The 19790-nt window shown below is 42.6% G+C and overlaps 1 long non-coding RNA gene across 1 annotated transcript in view; it reads right to left on the reverse strand.

Moving 5' to 3' along the window:
* Positions 1–1339: 1339 nt before the first annotated feature.
* Positions 1340–19790, reverse strand: part of LOC115947148 (uncharacterized) — a 35325-nt gene continuing 16874 nt past the window's right edge. Inside the window, exons 2-3 of the long non-coding RNA XR_004081106.2 lie at positions 5336–5530; positions 1340–1401 (exon numbers count right to left, since the gene is read on the reverse strand). This is a non-coding gene — a long non-coding RNA (uncharacterized lncRNA). The remainder of the gene's footprint in view (positions 1402–5335; positions 5531–19790) is intronic.

A 19790-nucleotide genomic window follows, 5' to 3' on the forward strand; every position in this document is an offset into this window, starting at 1 on the left:
TGGTCAGGTCTGGTGCATGCTGCAGGGGGGAAGCCAGCCCCAGCAAGATGTCCCAGGGAAGTGGGAGAAAGAAGTCCTGAGGCCAGCTTCTCTCTATGATGTGGACCCAGAATCTGGCCACAGCAGGGTAGAAATGCTGCCTTTCTAATGCAGAAATGGACCTGCCAGGGCGGGGCACGGGAACAGTCTGGGTGGGAAACAACAAAATTTAGTAGGAACTGCACAGAGGGAAAGTTTAGAAAGTTCATAATTGATCCTGAGAGGGTCCCAAACTGGCACCAGTTCCTGTGACAGAAGGATGAACAAGAACCTAACATCTACAAAGATCCTTATATCCCAGGGGGCACACTAACTCCCTCTTCACCTGCTAACACTGCTCACCAGTGCAGGCTACTGCCTCCCTCCCATGGTCTGGGCTATCTGGCTGTTGGGCTCTCCCTGCCCACATGGAGGACACTATCACCTTCCCTTCCTTCTTCCCCACTTCATGTCTCCTCTCTCCTTTTTTTCCTTTTCTTTTTTCTTTTATTTTTCTTTTTTCTGTTTTTTCTTTTTCTTTCTCTTTTTATTTTCCTTTTTCTTTTTCCTTTTCTTTTTCTCTTTTTTTTAATTAATATTTCCTTATTCTGTTCTTTTCTTTTGGATCACTTGTTTCTTAATTTCTTCATATTTTGGAAAGCTAAATGCACACACCCAGTTCTTCCTCTAGTATGTACTTGAGGAGCCAAAAGCATGAAATATAAATTAGCTTTAAAAGAAAAAAAATTATTTCATTATGTAACATGGCTGTCTGGCACTCAGAAATGTCCTCTTGCAACATAGCCTGGTGATGACACAGACATGAATGTTATTCACTTGAAAGAAGTGCACAACATATTTGAATAATGTCTTTTAAGTATTTTTGAAAAAACACCTGAAACCATATTCTGTAACTTTTAACTGGACAAAAAAAATTACCTCTGATTTGAAAGAACTTACAATACAATTTCTAGCCAAAAATGTCTGTAGTTTCTGAGGTTCTTTCTACTCGCATCTTCTGTTTCAACATAAATTACTCTTCTAGAATTCTGTTGAACATACTCAGTCTTAAAACAGTGTCTTTCTAAAGCATGAAGTGTACAAAACACGAGCCATGTGGTTTTTTCCTGAGCCTACAGCGTACTTGGATACTTGATTGTAAGGATACAGGAAGGAGTAGGTTGCACAGGGCCGAAATGCCAGCACAGGCTGTGACCAGAGGGAAGGCCACTGCTGCATGTTGACCCCATCCTGGTTACAATGAACAGCTTCCTAAGAGCTAGTTAAGCAAATAGGAGCTCAAATAATAAAAAATAGAGACCTTATGCACATTTTCAGTCCTCTCCTCATGGTCTTGCAGCTGAAGGCTGTCAAAGGACTTACCTGAAACAAAAAAGAGTTTCACTGCACAGTGTAAAACCAGTGTGTCATCCCCAGGGCCACCCTGGTGAAGATGTCTGCCAGGGAGCATGTATCTGGATCTGCCCAAGCACCAGCCTGGCCTTGCTGTCCTGCTTTCCCCACTCGCCCATGGCATCCATCAGCTCCTAACACAGCCACAGCCTTCCCCCACACCTGCCTGCACCTTGGTCTGTGAGGTGTGATACACATCCACGGGGGTCTTGTGTCACCTGGAGAACTAGCTGATTCTAACATGAGAGTCCTTCTTGTATGTGGTCTACTACTTGCTTTGGCTGCGCCTCACAAGTGGATGGTTGTGCCTTTGCCAGGCCCTGCCTGGGAGGCAGGGAGCAAGCATGTGCCTGTGGGTCTACACACCTCATCTCAGAGGCTATTCCTGCAAGCTTTCCCACACGACTCGGAGAAACAAGCATCCTTATTTATGGTGGTGATGTGATGTCTTACTGGTTTATAAAGGTCTGAGATATAAACTCCATCATGGAACTCAAAATGAAAAATACAGTGCTGGCTCTGCTGCCCCACTTGAAAGACTTGTGAAGAGCAGGAAATTTGGCCTTTGTATCACCATTTTTGGAACCACTTCTAATTTTCAATGAATTAACTACAGGCAATTTAAGCGTTTGCATCAACCTTCCCGAAGTTAGCAGAAAGATTTAGCTGGGCACTGGATTTGCCATTTATGACCCATAGCAAACTTATGGGTTACTCATTAACTGTTTGCATCAACTGCTTACTCCTGGTGGTATGTGATTGCTCATTGCAGACATATGACACTGCCATTGAACCCCAACAGGGCTCTTGCTGAGGACATGTGTCTACTTTCAGAAAAGAGGGATGACAAATGAGAAAACTCTTGTGGTTTGGTTTTCCATGTAAACAAAAATGCTTTTTCATAAACACAACCAAGGATGCAGGGAGCTACACTGGGAAAACAATCTTAGGAAAACTACCCTTGGCTGCAAAGTTTATTCTCCTTCCCCAGAAACATTAATGTGTTGATATGTAGCACTCAGTTCTCTGCGTGCAATTAAAGCTATGACAGAGGGGGATATGTTTAGAGATGTCTGGGACATTTCCCACAAAGGGAGCAACTCCAACCACCTACTGTAGACTTCTGATTAGAAGGTAGGTTAAAGCCCCTAAGTTTAAGATCCTGATTTCTCTCCAGAGTCCAACACAGAAAGGTTTGCTCTTCCAGAGAGCACTTGATTAGATGTTTGAAGTTAGATCATGCAAACAGTCCCTCACCCATCCCCAAATTCACTTAGGACAAAACTGGAAAACAGCTGTACTTAACCCACAGACAGCTATTACCCACACAGGCGAATGCAGGCTTCGCATGAAAGCTCTATAGAGCCAAAGGGACGTAAACCATCCCAGCAATAGGATGGAGGGCTCTGAGGCTGGGGGAGAAAGAGACAAACTTTGTATTTTAAATGGATGGTTCCTGGAGGCAGTTCGTGCAGTGCTGCAAAGCACTCAGTCCATGCTCTCCAAGGCCACCTCCACACACAGCTACTGGGAAATACCATGTTAGAAAGCTGGAGTAAATGAGAAAATCCTCTTCAGGCTATTTATCCTGAGCAGGCAGAAACCTGCCTGAGGCTGCCCTCGGTGGTCACAAGTGGGCAGTGCTGCAAAGATGTGTGTTTTTAGTGAGTATCCTTCCGCCTTTCTGCCCAACACAGGGTGCCATTAATGTTCAGGTCAATTATTCGATAGCCCACTTATTGGGAGCATATCACAGACACTTACCACATACCCTAAATATTCTCTATTAGTTAGCATTTCTGAGACTCAGGCTTCTTTTTAACACCGCAAAGGACTTAAAAAAGGTTCAACCTTCGTGTCGGAAGTGAAGTTTATACTTTCCACTAACATTTTATATAGTATTTTTATTATTGATTGTTAGCACAGCATTCAGGGTCTCATAGCCATCACTTTGTAGCTTTAAAAATAGATATTTTTAGTTGAGGGATGAAAACACATGTTAGGACATTTAGGCATTTTAAGAAAAAAAAAAACAAAACAAGCAAACACAACCAATGCTTGCAGCTGGCTCCATTTACTGATTACACTTTCATTAACTATGGTAATAGTATTCCTGCTAGTAAATACTTGCTGAAGTATTTATTTTACAGTGCTAAAGTATTGCTAGAAAACAATACTCCCCTTTGTTTTCTCATTCCAATAAAGTTATCATAAGATTACAAAGGAGTCTGATACAAATGGAGGGCTGCTCTTGAGTTACAAACATAGGCATACATACATGCCTAGACTATCTCTATACATTATCTCATTCACATGAATAACAGCCATTCTTTAACAAACTTTCTTTTTGTTTTTACACAAACAGGAGGTCTGCCTATATAATCTAAACATTTTCTCCACACAGCAAGTATACCCTTTTTCTAACTGGGAGAGTCAACATCTGACCCAGAACTGGAGTTAACCATTTAGGTCTTAAAGAGTAGTAAGGAGTGAAGATAAATTTTTTGCATGAGCCAAACAACAGCTTGGGAATAGGGAAGAGGACCCTGGCAGGACAATACAGAATAGGACAAGACAGGACAGGATAGGACAGGATATGGACAGAAAGCAGGCAGTGGTTTCCAAAGCTCATTGCTTCCAGCAATTTTCCTTTGTCCCTTCCATCTCTGCATCTCCCTAAGCATTCGGAGGCTCCCCAGGCATAGCCTGCTCTGTCGTCACAGCTCCTTTTAACATCAGTACCTTGTTAACTCAAGGCTGGCTCCTTGTTCTCTTTTGTCCTTTTATTTTGCATCCCTCAGAAATTTGTCTACAGTTAAGAGCCATCTGTCATCTCCTAAAGACCTCTCCCTTTTGTAATTCATCTGTCACTCTCACATCTGCTGGGGATTGAGCAGAAATTAAATAAGGTCTGAATGTCTCAGAAGCTGGCCCTATAAGACAAGAAAACAACATAAAATTGTTGCTTGCTTTCCACTGGAGCAAAACTTTAACCTGAGTTTGTATTCCCCTGGCTTTTGAGGTCTTTTCCCAGGACAAAAAAGGCTGGGCTTGTGTCCATCTGCCCTTTGAAAGGTCTTACCTTGAAGACAGTATCCCTTATTCACTGGAAAGCACAAATAATTATTTACAAAGATTACTTTTGACCAGTAAGTCGTCTCTGATAGACTCTACTTTTCCAAAGAGGAGCCCTACTCAAACACTTCCTGCATTGATAACTGTATTTCATATACCAAGGATGTGCTCATAATTTGCCATGCTATCAGTAGAATCAGCAAGCAGTTTTAAGTGTCTGGGGACTTGACAGCTTTAGCTGACTGTAAAAAGTATATAAATTTTAAAATGTAGAAAAAAAAAGTGCTTTGTTAGGGATTTTTTTAATCTCTTGCTGAGATTCATGCTGATAATAAACATGCACCGGTGGGCTGGATTAATGTCCTATGTGATCAAAACACGTTATGTGTTTGATAATGGAATTACAGAGCACTGCTCTCAAAAGGACTTTGCTGCAATAAAATATTGTCTTCTGAGTCTGACACAGCTGACATATGAGCGTGCACACAAGGAAAGGAAAGCGGGAGGGCAAGAGGCATTTGCCTTAGGATGAAAAGGAAAACCAGTGAAGGAGGCAGCTGCAACATGGTGGTGGAGCTTTTAAGGAAAAGGTGGCCCAGTCAGATGGACAAATTAGGGGAACAGGGAGGAACAGGGAGGAACAGGGAGGTTTGGTGGGATTTGGCTGGCTTCACAGCTGCCTTTTTGCCATCAGCTATCCTTATTCCAAACACAAGATGACAAGCATGCGGAGGAGGAATCCAGCTCTCATTCTCACTGAGATAAGATGAACCATTTGCTACAAGCCATAAAATTAAATGTAGCAAAAGCAGCCTGTGTCTGTAGGTACCTAGTCAAGGTGTGCACGGTGAAACTGAGCTTCATCAGCCATTCAGAAGCCAGGCTCCCAGCAGGACCTCATGGGACATCTTCAAGTGAGAAGCTGCTGGCTGATCAATGCACCTCTGCACCAGTATCTCCTTTGGCCGTGTCCAACCATGAGAGCAAGTCTGTTCTGGCAAGCCAGGGCATGATCCAGTTCTGCCTGCCACAGCACAAACAAATACATTAGATCAGCTGAGGTCTGATTTTTGTCTTTCTCCTTCCACTTTCCCAAAGGTGAGCTGATCCACAAGTGCAACAGACACAGGGGTTCATTTGGCAGCTGTGCCAGACAAGCTCACCAGGAGCTAGTGACCCTAGAGTGATTACCAGAGACATAACCATGATGTTTGGTCATTGTAGCTGCAGAGCCAAGGAACCAGAAAAGCAATTTCGGCTGGCACCCAGCCTTGGCAGTAGGACTGGAACACCAGCACTCTGCAGTCCTCTACCCTATGGCAATATCTGCACCCAGCCCTTGCCCTGGTAGCATCCCTCAGCAGCATAGCTATGTGAGGCACTGTGGCATGCTGATCTTTTCCCATTGGGTTTTACTGGTTAAAATGGACAAGCCTAAAAACTCTCTAGAACCTTCTGAATTTACTGTTTTTCAGGAAAACCTGGTGCCTACAAACAGAGATGAAGAAGCCAAGGCATCATCCTTTGGTATTACCCACTATAGCTACATTCAAACATTTTCCAACCTAAGACTGGCCAGTGATTTCCCTCTCCTGAACATGGAGAGGAAGACGCATTCAAAGATGCCTGAGAAACGGTGAAAACAACAGCTTTGCAAAATCAGCAGGAACATCTGGGGTTTCCAGTCCTTTTCAGTTTTTCCCAAGAACATTGTCTTGGGGTTCATGACAGGGACAGATGGTATGTCTTTTTTTTTTTTTTAATTTTACAGCCTGTAATCATTTACCAAGCTGGGCAGATCTTAAAAGTGTATTCATCTTCTACTCATTGCACTCTGCATCACCACCTTTGGCTAAGATGCTGTTTTTGTCAGCTTACTATTTTGGAAAGGAGGCAGACACATATTTTAGAGGCCACCTTCTCAGATAATCTCAGCCACTGCTGAAAAAAGTCACATGCCTTTAAAGCTTTGGTTTTGAATGGATGTGGTATCAGTGATCTTGACAAACATTTCAGTTTGCCCATTGCCATCCAGGGACTGTGCACACAAGTTTGCTTTTACTAACTGCAGAAATACAAGGAGAACAGATTTACAGTAGGAATATAAACAAGAAGGTCATAAGGTTAATGTTTGACTCGAATCCTAATGACATTTTTCAGACACACACAAAGCATGACACCAGAAAGAATTCACTAACAACAAAGTAAAGATAAACAAGTATAAGAGCACAACCCTGTCCTTTGTACACCAGCCTCAGAAGCTGCACAAAAGTATTTAAAGTACAAATAAAAATACCCCAGTTTTATAATAGATGTAACTTTATCCATTCCTCTCCATTATATGTGCAATAAGTTGCTCCAAGGTACCAATAAATATATCAGAGGAACTTACTGGTTTATAAATATTTGAAAAAAATAGAAACTATTGCTTAAATAACCACTCTATAGAGAAAATAATCTCCCACAGAATCTATTAAACTGGGTTAATGAACTAGCAGGAAAAAGTTTCAAACACATCCCCCCAGCATCTAATTCAGAGCAATACTTTCAAGCTGAGTTTCAGACAAAAATAATGAGGAAAGTTGTTGAATATGGTTTTGAGTGAGCAGAAATTAAGTCAGCTGTTTACAGAAATGTTTGCAAGCTGTGACAAATACATTCTGGATTGTTTAGTTAAGGTGCAAGGTGATTTGAAACACAGTAACTATATTATGGCTTTTATAAAGGTTCTGACAAAATATAACGATATTGCTGAGGGCCCTTGAGACGCAGATAGCAGACCCAGGCCAGTAAACAAACCCCAAAAGAACTGCACATAAAAAAATAGAAATCCTGCCAGCAAATCTCTTCACATTTCTTTTCACAGATAAATGTAAAACCTTATCACAAGACTGCTTCTGTGCCCAGAATATTTGTTCTGTTTCGGGACAGTTTACTTTGGCAACTTACTCAAATTTGCCTCTGCAATTAAATGATGAAGATGAGACAACACGGCTCTGAAGAGATCATAGGAAACTGCATCTTATCTATTTTCCTTTTATTTACAGAGCTCTTCATGTTTTGGCCTCCCTAATGCATTTTTCATTAAAGCAGGAGGGTGAGTTTGACACACAACCTTCTCCCTCAGTGCATGCAGGAACTCTTATCTAGAAGCAAAGTCCAGCATTTTCTACTCCCTCAGCTTCTACCCCCCTTAGCAGTTTTTAAGTGATTCCCTGTACTTTGGAGAACAGACATGCCTCCTGATGCTGCCTTGCTTCATAGCAGTCCTGGGGTAATGGTTGGACTTGATCTTAAAGATCTCCTCCAACCTGGTAGATTCTGTGATTCTAAGATGGGAAAAACACTCAAGCCCACTTCTGGCTCTGCAGAAGTAAGGCTTGAGTGAGTCTTTTATTCGGAATTAAGTTCACATCTAACTTAACATGAAAACAAATTATTTCCATCATGGGAGTACCCTGGTTTCCAACACTGCTTCACTGTAGAGGACTGGAGACCCTTGGCACAGACTTTTACTGCCAGCCCACGAGAGGTCTCTGTTAATCCCCAGCTAAAGGATTTGCCTAGAGCAACATAAGAAATCTCACAGAGGGCTGGAGATGGGGTTCACCTCCCTCAAATCCTGATCAAAGGAGTGACCATGAGCCACATCCTGAGAATACCACTGCCTTCTCCAGACCCAAATGGATGATGTGGAGTTCACATGATGACACCTCCCAGAAGGCACAGGCAGAGCTCTGCTGGCATGGACCATGCTAGAGCAAGGCTGGGGTCTTCTTGGCTACCTCTTTGGGCAGTGAATGGGAGGCCTCTAAGACACTTGACCATCCACTGTAATCACCAGTCTGCTTCCCCTGGAATGCAAAGATAACTAGCTCCAAATTTGCTGGGACCTAATCACAGTGCAGATGTCTGTGTCTGGATAAGCAGCACTGACTTCTTTCCACATGCTTCCTTCCATCCGAAACACCACCCAGAAATCTCCAGTTTCTCTGGCAGATGATCAAGAGAGTCTGGGGTATCTAACTCTGCTTCAGCAATGCAATTACTAAAACTAAATAACATGCTTCCCACCATTATTTATTTGCTATTCAGATGTCCTGGGGAAAACACTATTGCAGTGCCTAAGCTCTGGGTGGGATCATGGTCTTGCACCAGAGGAAGAGAACAACTCTGCAATTGTCTTGACCAGAGACTGGTAAGGAGTGGACTGTGAGAAGACAGGATATCACAATGGCTTTCAAGGCACAGCCATTTCTGAGTGAGCTTCTTAGGCCCACCCATTTCGTAGGTTTCAATCAGTGAAGTGAAGACTATGAAGAAAGACATAGTCTGATTTCTTATCCACCTAAAACAGCTCATGGTTATGTACAACTGTTTATGTCAGCAGTAGTTTCAATGACCTTCCAGCCAGGAGTGTTTGGCTAAAAGTTTTTTTTCCCCTCTCTCACCATTTCAGCATTCCCAGTGCTGTTATTCTGACAAGGAAACTTAGAAATGTTCATATCTTCTGATCAGCAGGCTAGAAATGTCTCAACATGAAACGCAAGAAGAGGAAATATCATAAAGTCATAGATGGTTAGAATTGGAAGGGACCTTAAAGATCATCTGGTTACAACCCCCTACCATGGGCAAGGACACCTACAGGCAATGACAGGTTGCTCAAAGCCCCATCCAATCTGGCCTTAAACACTGCCAGGGATGGAGCATCCACAGCTTTTCTGAGCAACCTCTTCCAGTGCCTCACCACCTTCACAGTAAAGAACTTCCTCCTAATACCTAGCCTAAATCTCACCTCTTTCAGTTTAAAGCCATTCTCCCTTGTCCTGTCACTACACTCTAAACTGCAGAGATATGAAATGCCACTGCTTGAATGCAGCAGTGGGAAATCTGTTAGCAATAATGACTGCAACAACAGGCCCATAAAGCAGTCTTACCTGATCCAGGATTCACTGAAATACAAGCTGTATACTGTTAGATGTAGGTTTCACAGAATCAACAATCTTCATGAAGGGTTCCTTGCTTGTGGTGACCATCCTGGGAGGGGGCTAGTACAGTGTCAGAAGGCTTGGGATTACATGGGAAATTTCAAGAGCTTTTACACCTCTCTCCCCTTTCCTCCTGCCCACCCCCCATCAGCACAGTGCCAGCAGCATGCTTCTGCCAGCATCCCTGTGGCTGCTTGAGGGATGGTGTCTGTCACCGGCTTTGATGGAGTTACAGTGAGGAGCACAATACCAGGGGGTTCTATGCACCCATACCTGCACTTCAAACACCTCCAAATGCTCAGGGAACAAAATCCCTCACTGCTCTGGACAGAGCTGCTGCCTGCCTTTGCCTTTCCTCTTCTAGGCTCAACAGGAGCCAGCAGGAAAATATTAACTCCCACAAGTAAAAATGCCATAGAAAAGCAGCAAAATGAGCATCATTTCTGTTCTTCTAATGTGTACACAATTTTTTTCCCAGTTCCTCAGCAGCAATGCTCTGAAGTGGGTGGTGATACGTTTGAAAACATTAAAGATGGGAACTGAGCTTCTAAAACATGCCTGTAAGAAAGCAAAGCAAAACAACAAAGGGTTTGCCTGTTTGCCATCATCAGCTAGGATGTGTCAAGAATCTGCTTCCATAATGTAGACAACTTGGCTGAACCTTTTTCAACCTGTAAAATGAATTAACTGGTTTTAAAACAAAACTGGAACTTTTATCACAACTGATAGACAAGTTGTGTCAGGTTGACTCCAATCTAAAACTGAGCACATATGACAAGTATTCACTCTGGATTCAAAGTGATACTGCTTCAGTCATGTTCTGGTCTCTTTGTGTCCTCCTCTAAGTTCCCTCCACCATACAGCTGTGGAAACCTGATTTTAAACTCATGTGCTTGGATCTTCCTGAGCATGATAGATTTTGTATCAAGTAAGAGGCTCCTGAAGGTTCTGGGAAACAGTGTCTCTAGATTCTTATCCAGAGGCAACTAAATCAGACAGGAAATTCTGCAAAGTGTTGAAAAAAAGAGATGACACACAGGATTTTCTAATGTGCCTCTGAAATGATGAAGCGCAATTTAAACTTTACACCCAACCAATACATCTCATAACTGCCTAACAGTGTATGAGGATAAAAAATCTACATGTGGGTAGTTGAGAAAAACAAATTTAAAACATTTGCTAAAACTCTTTAATCCTATTGAGCTGCTACTCTGCTTCCCTTTAAATAGTTATCTCTCCCTGGCTGCTTGCACATCTCAAGAGCATCTTTCAACTGCTCTGTGAACTGGATAAGGGAATTGGCTGACTCTATCAGCAAACACAGAACAAACTAAGAGATGGGACAGCACATAAGCCAAGTCAAATGAATGTACTGATATTCAAACACATATGACAGAAAGGGCCTTGCCACTACTTGGGCTATAACATGAGGGTTCTGACTTGAGTTTTAGAGAGTAAGTGGCTGGAAAAGCCCAGGCAGCAATGTGGCCAAAGTTTTGCTACAGCACCTTGTATAAGTGGGAAAAGGACTTATGGTGTGCTGACAGAAACACCTTCCAGTTATGACAGATTTGAAACCCCTGAAAACCTAACTTCTCTAAGCAAACCATCCAGTTAGCCACACAAACACACACATATACAGGCACACACATGCTTATTTTGCCCAATTTTAACTAGATTTAAGTTGACAAACATTTTCCAGAGCTCTGACCTTTCCCAGTCTGCCCATCTCTGGCTTCATCACTAATTAACAAGTGTTTTCTCCTGAAACATCTAATACACACCTATTCTAGGTGAAAACATGCAGAGAATGTTCCCATCCATCCCCCCTCCAAGGATGGATCCATGAGCTCTCTGATGATAAGCAGCAACATGCCATCCACTCCCATATCCCCGTGGTCATCAGCAAAACAGATTTTTCTCCTTTTGCAAACTGCTCACATGCTGTCAAGGCAGAAGATACACCCCAGCATCCAGACCAGTGACCTCAGAGAGCATAGAAACAGAAATGCCGAAAGCACTTTGCCATCATCCCAGTGATGTCAAAAAGTACTTGGATCCTGCTGCATGATGTGGCCAGGAATGCTAGAAGCTCCTAAGAGGATGGACACTTTTTTCTTCACCTTAGAAAAGAGAGTTCAGATCAGCTTGGCATTACATGGATTCATAATGTAAAACATGCAGCAAAATCAGCTTTGGGTGTTCTCCTGAATGTCCATTCCAGTTTCTTATTCCCGCTCTGGCACGGTATTGTGCAGTCACTGACTTTGTGCCAGCACCACTCTTCATGTGGCAAACTCAAATACAGATTAAGAAGCCGATCCAGCTCCAAAAAATGTAAGATTTTTTTAATTTGTTGGTTTTTTTTTTTTTTACTTTCTGAAGCTGGGTTTGTTCTCAGACACCATCACCCACTCCTTAGCCAGGCTTTCAAAGATGATACTAGACTGCCTGTGGTGCCTATGTTTTCACTGTGCCATCTAGATGCACCTTGGCCGAATGGAGCCATTACCATTTTGGAGCGTAGGATGGGATCAATTCCAGGACAAGATGCTCAGAGGAAGAGACTATCCAGAGACTTGGAACTGACTTCCACTCTTTTTTTCTGCTGTTCAAATTTACCAGGCAATAGCCAGAGAATGGACCCAAGGCATAAAATCATGTCAAGCTCAAGATCAGGGTCCACAAAGAATGGCACACAGAAGCAAATGGGTCTAATGTTTCTGCAGTGATCTGAGCATAGTGTTAGAAGAGAAACAAGGCATTAGTTATCAAAGCAGTAGATACTTCAGATACTGTCAACAAAAGGATTCAGCCTGAAAGCAACTGGGACCATTATTCCTGTTAAGCTATTCCAAAAACCTGATACAGAGCAATGCAGATAAGAAGGTGAAGAAGGTTTCCAGAGGTGATCCAAGAAAGCATGTGAAAAATGTCTGCATGAAAAAAAAGCACATGGGAAAGGGCACAGTTTGTAAGAACACTGGGGCTAGAAAATACAATAGTGAGATGAGGTTTTGAGCTGCAAGTTTCAGCTTTGCAGCCTACATATGAGTTAAGAGGATATGTTCTGGCTGCAGACACTCACTTGAGCATCAAACAGATGCCTAACAGAACTCCTACTTCAAGGAGTGATCTGAAGAACAAAATCTTGTCAGCTCACAGACAAAATGAAGCAGGACTGTTAATGCAACTGATGGGGATAAGATGCTGTAGAAAAGTGTCTATGAGCTAAGTGAAGACAAGGCAGCATATTCCCAAGCTCTGCTAGGAAGATGAGACAGACTTAGTGCTAGGTGGAGTTATGTCTAAAGGCATACTTCCTTAGCAATAGAGAGCAATACTTTGCAAAAGGTAAAAAGAAATTAGTCAGTAAAATATCTAGGAAAAGAGCTATCACTGAGAAGCTTTTATATTGAGCAGTGGAATTAGGGAAAGCAATAAACCTTGCTGCAGATGCCAAAAAGGTATGGGTCATGTCAGTACTATGTGCGTGATGCAAGGAAATTGTTCCTTTGCAGCACAGTGGGCACAGAAGTGTTTCACTGGAAAAAAAATTATATTTTCACCTCAGGCAATGTTCCTTGCTCTCCTGAGCTGTCCATGCTAATGGATGCTACATCAAAAAGAAGGAGTATGGACATCCTACTTTTCTTCACTTAGTGTATGAGAGAAGCAAACACAAGTTAGCAGAGTGGATGCAGACTATTTCTGATAAGGCAGTTTTATCTCAGAGAAAGAACACCCACAGGAGAATTGCCGGAAACGGCTACATCACCTGAAATTCCTAACCGAAATGAACCAAACACATAAATTAGGCCTTTTCTGGGACCTTCCAAAAGAAGGTCTGAATATTTCTTACAAGCACGGTTCCGTCTCACAGTCTCTCTGTGACCTACTGTGTATGTGCAAGATCAAGCTCCAAAAGGGTAAATAAATTGCATAAAACTTGTGTCAGTATTGGCAAAAGAGACTTGATAAAATTTCTGGGTCTTACTTAATAAAAATAAACTCATCTGTCTTCTTTATTTCGAGATGCCCAGATGCCTTCTCCACTGTATGTATCAGTAGATGTTTACCCTCTGAAGTTATTTCAGATTTTATTTACTGTGGTGAGTTAAAGGAAGTTTGTATTTTCATAACTGTTTTTATAGCATGCTTAAGCATACCACATCATTTACTTCAGAAACATCACAGTATCACAGTAAAAACTTCATTAAGCTTTAGTAGAAGTAACTACATTGTCAACTAAATACATAATTAAGAAAACAGCAGCCAACTTAATTCTTGGCTCTCATAACTTAGAATTTGATTACTATAAATACATACAATTGCATGCACTGACAAATACTGTACTTCAATGTTTGTCCATAAAATGTAATTTGAAATGCACGTAGGATGGTACAGCTTTTGTAAAAGGAAGCTATTATCTGTGATAAAAGCAGTAGTTGACATTAGAAATACAAACTAGAGGATTCAGACGGGAAATTTAATAAAAACAAAACAAATGTAGAAAGGAAAAGGAAGGTTAACAATATGGCAAAGCAAAGCCAGATGTAGCAGTAAATATCTGCCCAGGGGCAAACCTGGACTGCTACTTATCAGAGTGGCAGCACAGCTGGTTTATTTTTTACACTGGATGTGGTCGGTAAGCAGGCAACAGGCAAGTATGCACTTAAGCTGAGAAAAAATAAGGCTAGCCATACATTTCATTCTGATGTGTGTTATCTCAATAAAGGGGAGGGCCATTCGGTCAGAGAGATTTTTGAAGTTTGTTTTGTGCTTTAAACAAATGCTTCAAATGCTACTACCCACGTTTCCTCTTAGCGATCATCTGAGGAGATTTTGGGGGTTTGTTTTGTGCTTTAAACAAGCACTGCAAATGCTCCTACCCACATTTCTTCTTAGCAATCATCTGAGTTGCATAAGTAAGTAAGAAAGCAAGCAAGCTTGAAGCACTGAGTCTATGTGAGCTTTTCTCCAATGCATAGTGGGCCACAGGAGATACACCAAAGCCATGAGACTCCTGCCTGTACAGGGCTGGGGTGTTGCCCCGACATGAAACGTCTTTTCCCCCAACTTCAACTCCTCTCCCACTGTGCAGCACACACATAACAAGAAAATGCTTTGAAAACTGCAGAACAAGGCATTCTCTGTGCATCCAGCTCACATAAACTTCCCCAGGATGAGCAGCGTTAGAGGCAAGGAGAATTCCCTTGGTGAAACACATGATGGGAGCTAATGACCCCACTCAGAATAATCAGAAATTCTGAATAACCTAACTGTACTGTATGATTTTTTTTTCAGATTGAAAATATGAGGCCGAGGATGTTACAGCAAGATGCAGATTAATACACAGAACAAGCTGGTCTGCATTACTATCTTCTGGATTTCTTTTTTCATTTGCTTATTTTGGTCTTGTATTCTGCAGTTGTACTGCTCCATAGTAACAACCTGCTGAGTGAGAAGGGGATTTTCAGTGCTTTTCATTAGTTCTTAAAGTGTTTATGTCACTTAGCTGCCATTTCAGAGTTAAAGGAGAACTAACTGCACATTTTGGACTGACCTAGCTGTTTTCCCCCTTTTTGAAAGAAAGCTTTTCAGTGACAAATGTGGCAGAAAGTATGCTGCATTGTGGGAGGGAAGCAGTGGTTAGTATCCAAGGGGTACATCTGCAGTAAATTATTATGCTCTAAAGTTTGGACTGATGTTTCAGTTAACAAATGAATTTACTATATTCCTTTGACTATTGGAGAAATAAGTTGTCTGTCAGTGTTTCTCTACCAAGAGTTGAAACTGAGTATGAGCCGCAGTGCAGATTTCATCAGCCAGGGCAGGGCAAGGTAGAGGGGAGGCAGAGCCTACAGCTGAAAGGTGGGACCTGCACCTCAGAAGTCCAAGTGGAGAGGATTTTATGTTCAAAGTTGTTTACCAGTGAAGAATGAATATGCTAACCTCCACAGAGGATTTTATCCTTGTATACACAACCATATGCTGCCACTGGAGCTCTCTCTGCAACTGAGTTGGGCATGTTCAATATTCAATCCACATTTCCAGCAGATGCATGTGCAAATCCACAACCTGGACACAAAGGTATAACTTGTGGATGCACTGGGAGGGTGCAGTCAGGCATGGCCCTGACAAAGGGCAGGGGCCACAGGCAGCATGGCTGTGCCACTTCCATAGAGGGACGTGACTGGTCGTTGCTAACAGGGATTGTACACCTGGGGAGGACCCGGCAGGGGCAGGAGTGAAGGGTGGGAGTAAAGGGCACTGAAGAGACCTCAGCTACCTGCAGGGTAAGAGAGGCGGGCACATTCACATTGATAACTTTGGAGGGACTGCTCTTTTTGGCATTATTTTCATCCTGTGTAATTGGTGTGATGGGGAAGACACTGGCTGCTAAAGTGAATAGGGAGGGAAGATGTAAGGGCACTAACTGGGGGCAGATGTGTCACCTGCCTTATGCTAATCGATGACAAGCAGAGGACAGAAACAGCAGCAGTGGTACGGTGCTGTATGTGATCATGACACTGGTGCCTGTGAGCTGGCACTGAGGGGATGGACAAAGAAGTGTTTGGCAGCACCTTGCACAGCTTGGCTGCAGCAAACTGCTTCCAGCATGAGCCCTGAAACTCCATTCTAGAAATGTTTTGAGTCAGAACCAAAAAGCTTTTCCAGCTCTGCTACGAGTTCAGATTCTCAAAGTGATGAGATCCTTCCTGGCTCCCTGAGCTTTCATGTGGCAATAGGGCCGGCCTTCCAAGCCATGGCCAAAACATCTGAGTGCACAGAAAAGGAGAGGCAGATGGAAAGTAAAGGTGGAAATAATCTTGGGGTGACATTTTCCCTCACAAGGAATTGAGAAGAACTATTTTCTCCATAAATCTTTGTTGCTTAAAATATTGAGCAACTCAGTTTATACCAAGAAGTAAAAAAAATAGAGCAATGAAACAAGAAACTCCAGACTGATGCAAGTAGTCCTTCCAGAAAGGACTGCCCCCAGCTTAGACAGGTAACCCCCTCACCTTTTCCACTCTGGCTGCTGCATGTAGGAAAATTTATGTATTATCTTTCCAGGCTTGAGATCTGGAGACTCAGGGAGTGCTAGAATCTCATCTACAAGAAACATACTGTAAGGTTTTGAGCATTTTGAGCATATTGTATCTAGCACTGGGAGCTGAAATGAAGCTCCATGCAAACAGCTACCTGCCACCCAGACCCAGTGCTTGCCCTTTTCACCAAGGAGCAACGGCTGGACAGAGCACAGTGGCAGCAGTTGGCTGATGAGGCCGCTCACTGAAGGAGTGGAGAAGTTATCTCATGTCTTGTGAATGCTGATCCTGTGCCCTTTGCACAACTTGATGAAACCTTAAATTATATGCTGTGGAGACTCAGGATCATAAATAAAAAAGAAGGCTTCTCAGATAATGGCATTCCAGTAGGCTTACAAATATGCCTCATTTGGGACCATCTTACATTACAGTTTGGGATTTGTCCAATGATCTTCTGTTCTATTTATTACCAGCAGCCTTGTATCAGATTCATATTTTCAGTCCTTAATTTATGTAACTTTGGTTCTATCTAAAAAAAAAAAAAAAAAAAAAAGAAAATATTTTCTTTTGTCCCTCGATCCCTATGCTCTTACCATCCAGGAATCAGAACTGACCAAGGGCATCAGGAAAAACCCTGACACACCCTCCGTTGTCCCACAGGTGCCCAGCTGAATACTGCAGCATCAAGCTCAGCCCCATGGGAACAGATTCACCTCCATTGTCACTGACCAATCTCATGCTTCCGAGGTCAACTTTTTGGCCCCAGGAAAGCACTGGCCAAACAAACGAGCCACTTTACATACATAATTACATCAGGAACCCCAAGTAAAGTGAAACAGATTCATTATGATGGCACATATAGAAAGGTTTGAATTATCCAGCACAAATTGTTCAGCCCACTTCCATCAAAGTGCTTTGCCGTCCTGCTCAGGATTTCAGACATGTGTTATGAGGAGCAGCTGCTGCTCCAGGAAGCATGTTTTAGACTGCGCAGGATCAAGCCCTGAGAGTTTCCGGTGCATGTTTCAGAGAAATCAGCCTCAGTCTTAGATATCCAAGTTGTCTGTTGTAAATATTTATTCATTAAAGAAAGTCCTGGGTTGCTCCTGGTGCACTTTCATAGCCTTCTAAAGACTCACGAACAAGGGAAATGTATGGGCAGGGAAGCAGGGAGGGGGAATTTCCTCCTTTTCCTTATAAGTAAGAGAAAAAAAATACAAAACCAGCCTGCCTTGTGGAAAATAAACTTGTCTAGTTTTGTATACATGTGTTTACTGTACAAACCTTCAGTGACTCAGATGTGAAATGTGCCTCAGGTTTGTTATATGTTTTGTTTAGTTTTCTAGCTCTCCCTGAGAAAACATAGGCTACAGTTCATGCTGATGTCTATCCCATCCAGTAGATTGCAAGGGATGCACAATAAAACCCCAGACCTGTGAGTGTTTATGCATGCATGAATAGACCTGCATTCACTGGGCTTTTTCATGCATGTAATCGTCCGCAGGATCAGGGCCTCAGGCACAGCAGAGAACTTGGGTTTGTACATTTACTTGTGGCTGGAATTTGTTGCATTATTTTGACATAAACTGTTCATCTCATCATTTCAGAACTCACTGCTGCATTCATGTCAGTATTCCCAACTGGATAGGACTTATTTTAAGCAAGCTTTGAAAGACTGCTGATCTTCTTTTCCTTTCTTGTTAGCGTTGCTCTCCATCAGACCTAATGTGCCTCCTTTTTAATCATCTTGCTTCTCCCACAGCTCTCTGATTAGGTCACATTTCAATTTGTGCCCGCAGAGTTGCTCCCATGTCAGTAGCTGGGAATTTTACAAACACAATTTCTTGGCATTCATGACTGAACCAAGTCAAAGACCTCCAGGTAACTACAGATAGTGGGAAAATATTTCATTGTTTCGAGCTATTTCTGTGTCCTTGTGATGCATAAGGAAGCTCTATGATGTGGCTGATAAGGTGCATTTGATTTGTTGGGAACTACTTGTCTCTCATTCTGCTCACCTGGAAAAATTTATTGTGACTTCAGATGCCTTAATTGAGGGCCTGAGGGTGTTGACCTTCAGTAGCAGTTCCATCCATTCCCCACATCCATCACACATTGAGGTTAAGTAGTGTGTAGTATTAAGAAAACAAAAACATCATTCCTGCCTTTGTCAGTCCCTTAGATCATGTAGTTCATTTCATTTGTTCAGTAGCTAGCAGGGGTTAGGGAGAAAGAGGCTGACAAACCCACTTGCTGTCAAGCTGGGGGGCTAGGATGGCTCTCAGAAGCTGCAGATGAGCAGCACCAGGCATCCTGGGGGTTAAGTCTTGACTTAGTTTGTATTTGCATTTTTGGAGTTCTGACTCTTTGTTTCTGAGTTTGTAATGAGAGTACCCCCTTGGCAAAATGAACCTTCCCCTCATGTTAGCTCATGGTCATCTGAGTGAGGCTGTTAAAGATGGGTCAGATGTCTGGAGATGGCAAATCCAAATGGAGCAGGGAGGACCTGCCCTAGGAACAGTGGTTTGGACCTCCAGAGGTCAGAGGATATTTCTTGCTATCAAAATGGAGCCAGCAGATGAGTTCCTAATGCCGAACGCTGGGATGTGGGGAGAAGCTTTCTCTGACAGGTACGAGGTCATGTTAGGACCCCCATTCCCTGCCACCCACAGGAAGCACGGACAAACCAAACACCTCCAGGCAACTTGGGAGTGATGCTTCTACTGCACACAAACATTTTGGTTTCTTGTCTGTTTGGGAACAGAAATATATGAAAACTACAATCCAGTTTCATGGGCTCTTGGTAGCATGCTGTTTATTGTTCCCAGAGGAACAATAAGGATTCTTAAAAGCAGATGGACTCAGATGGTCTGATGATTTGTTGTAGAAGCAAAACAATGGGCCAGATTTTTTAAAAATAGAAAATTACATCCATTGCACAAGTAAACCCAGCTCTCCCCTATGCACAAAGTGGGACAAGATGGGCAAAGTTTTGCAGCACTTTTTGCAGATGCAACTGATTTTTAAAGGGTTTTCCTGACACAGTAATCACAGAAAAATTGAACATAAGCAAGAACATACAAATTAATTTAAGCACAGAATGGTTGAGGTTTGGAGGGAGCTCTTCCCATTGGTGAAGCCATGCTGACTACTTCTGATGATTTTCTTCTGATGATGTTCCTGGGAATGGTTTCCAGGATTGGCAGGATATAGTTGCTCCACCATCTCCAAAGGACTGAAG

The sequence above is a fragment of the Melopsittacus undulatus genome, chromosome 1 (assembly GCF_012275295.1).
Source record: "Melopsittacus undulatus isolate bMelUnd1 chromosome 1, bMelUnd1.mat.Z, whole genome shotgun sequence".
Lineage (NCBI taxonomy): Eukaryota > Metazoa > Chordata > Aves > Psittaciformes > Psittaculidae > Melopsittacus > Melopsittacus undulatus.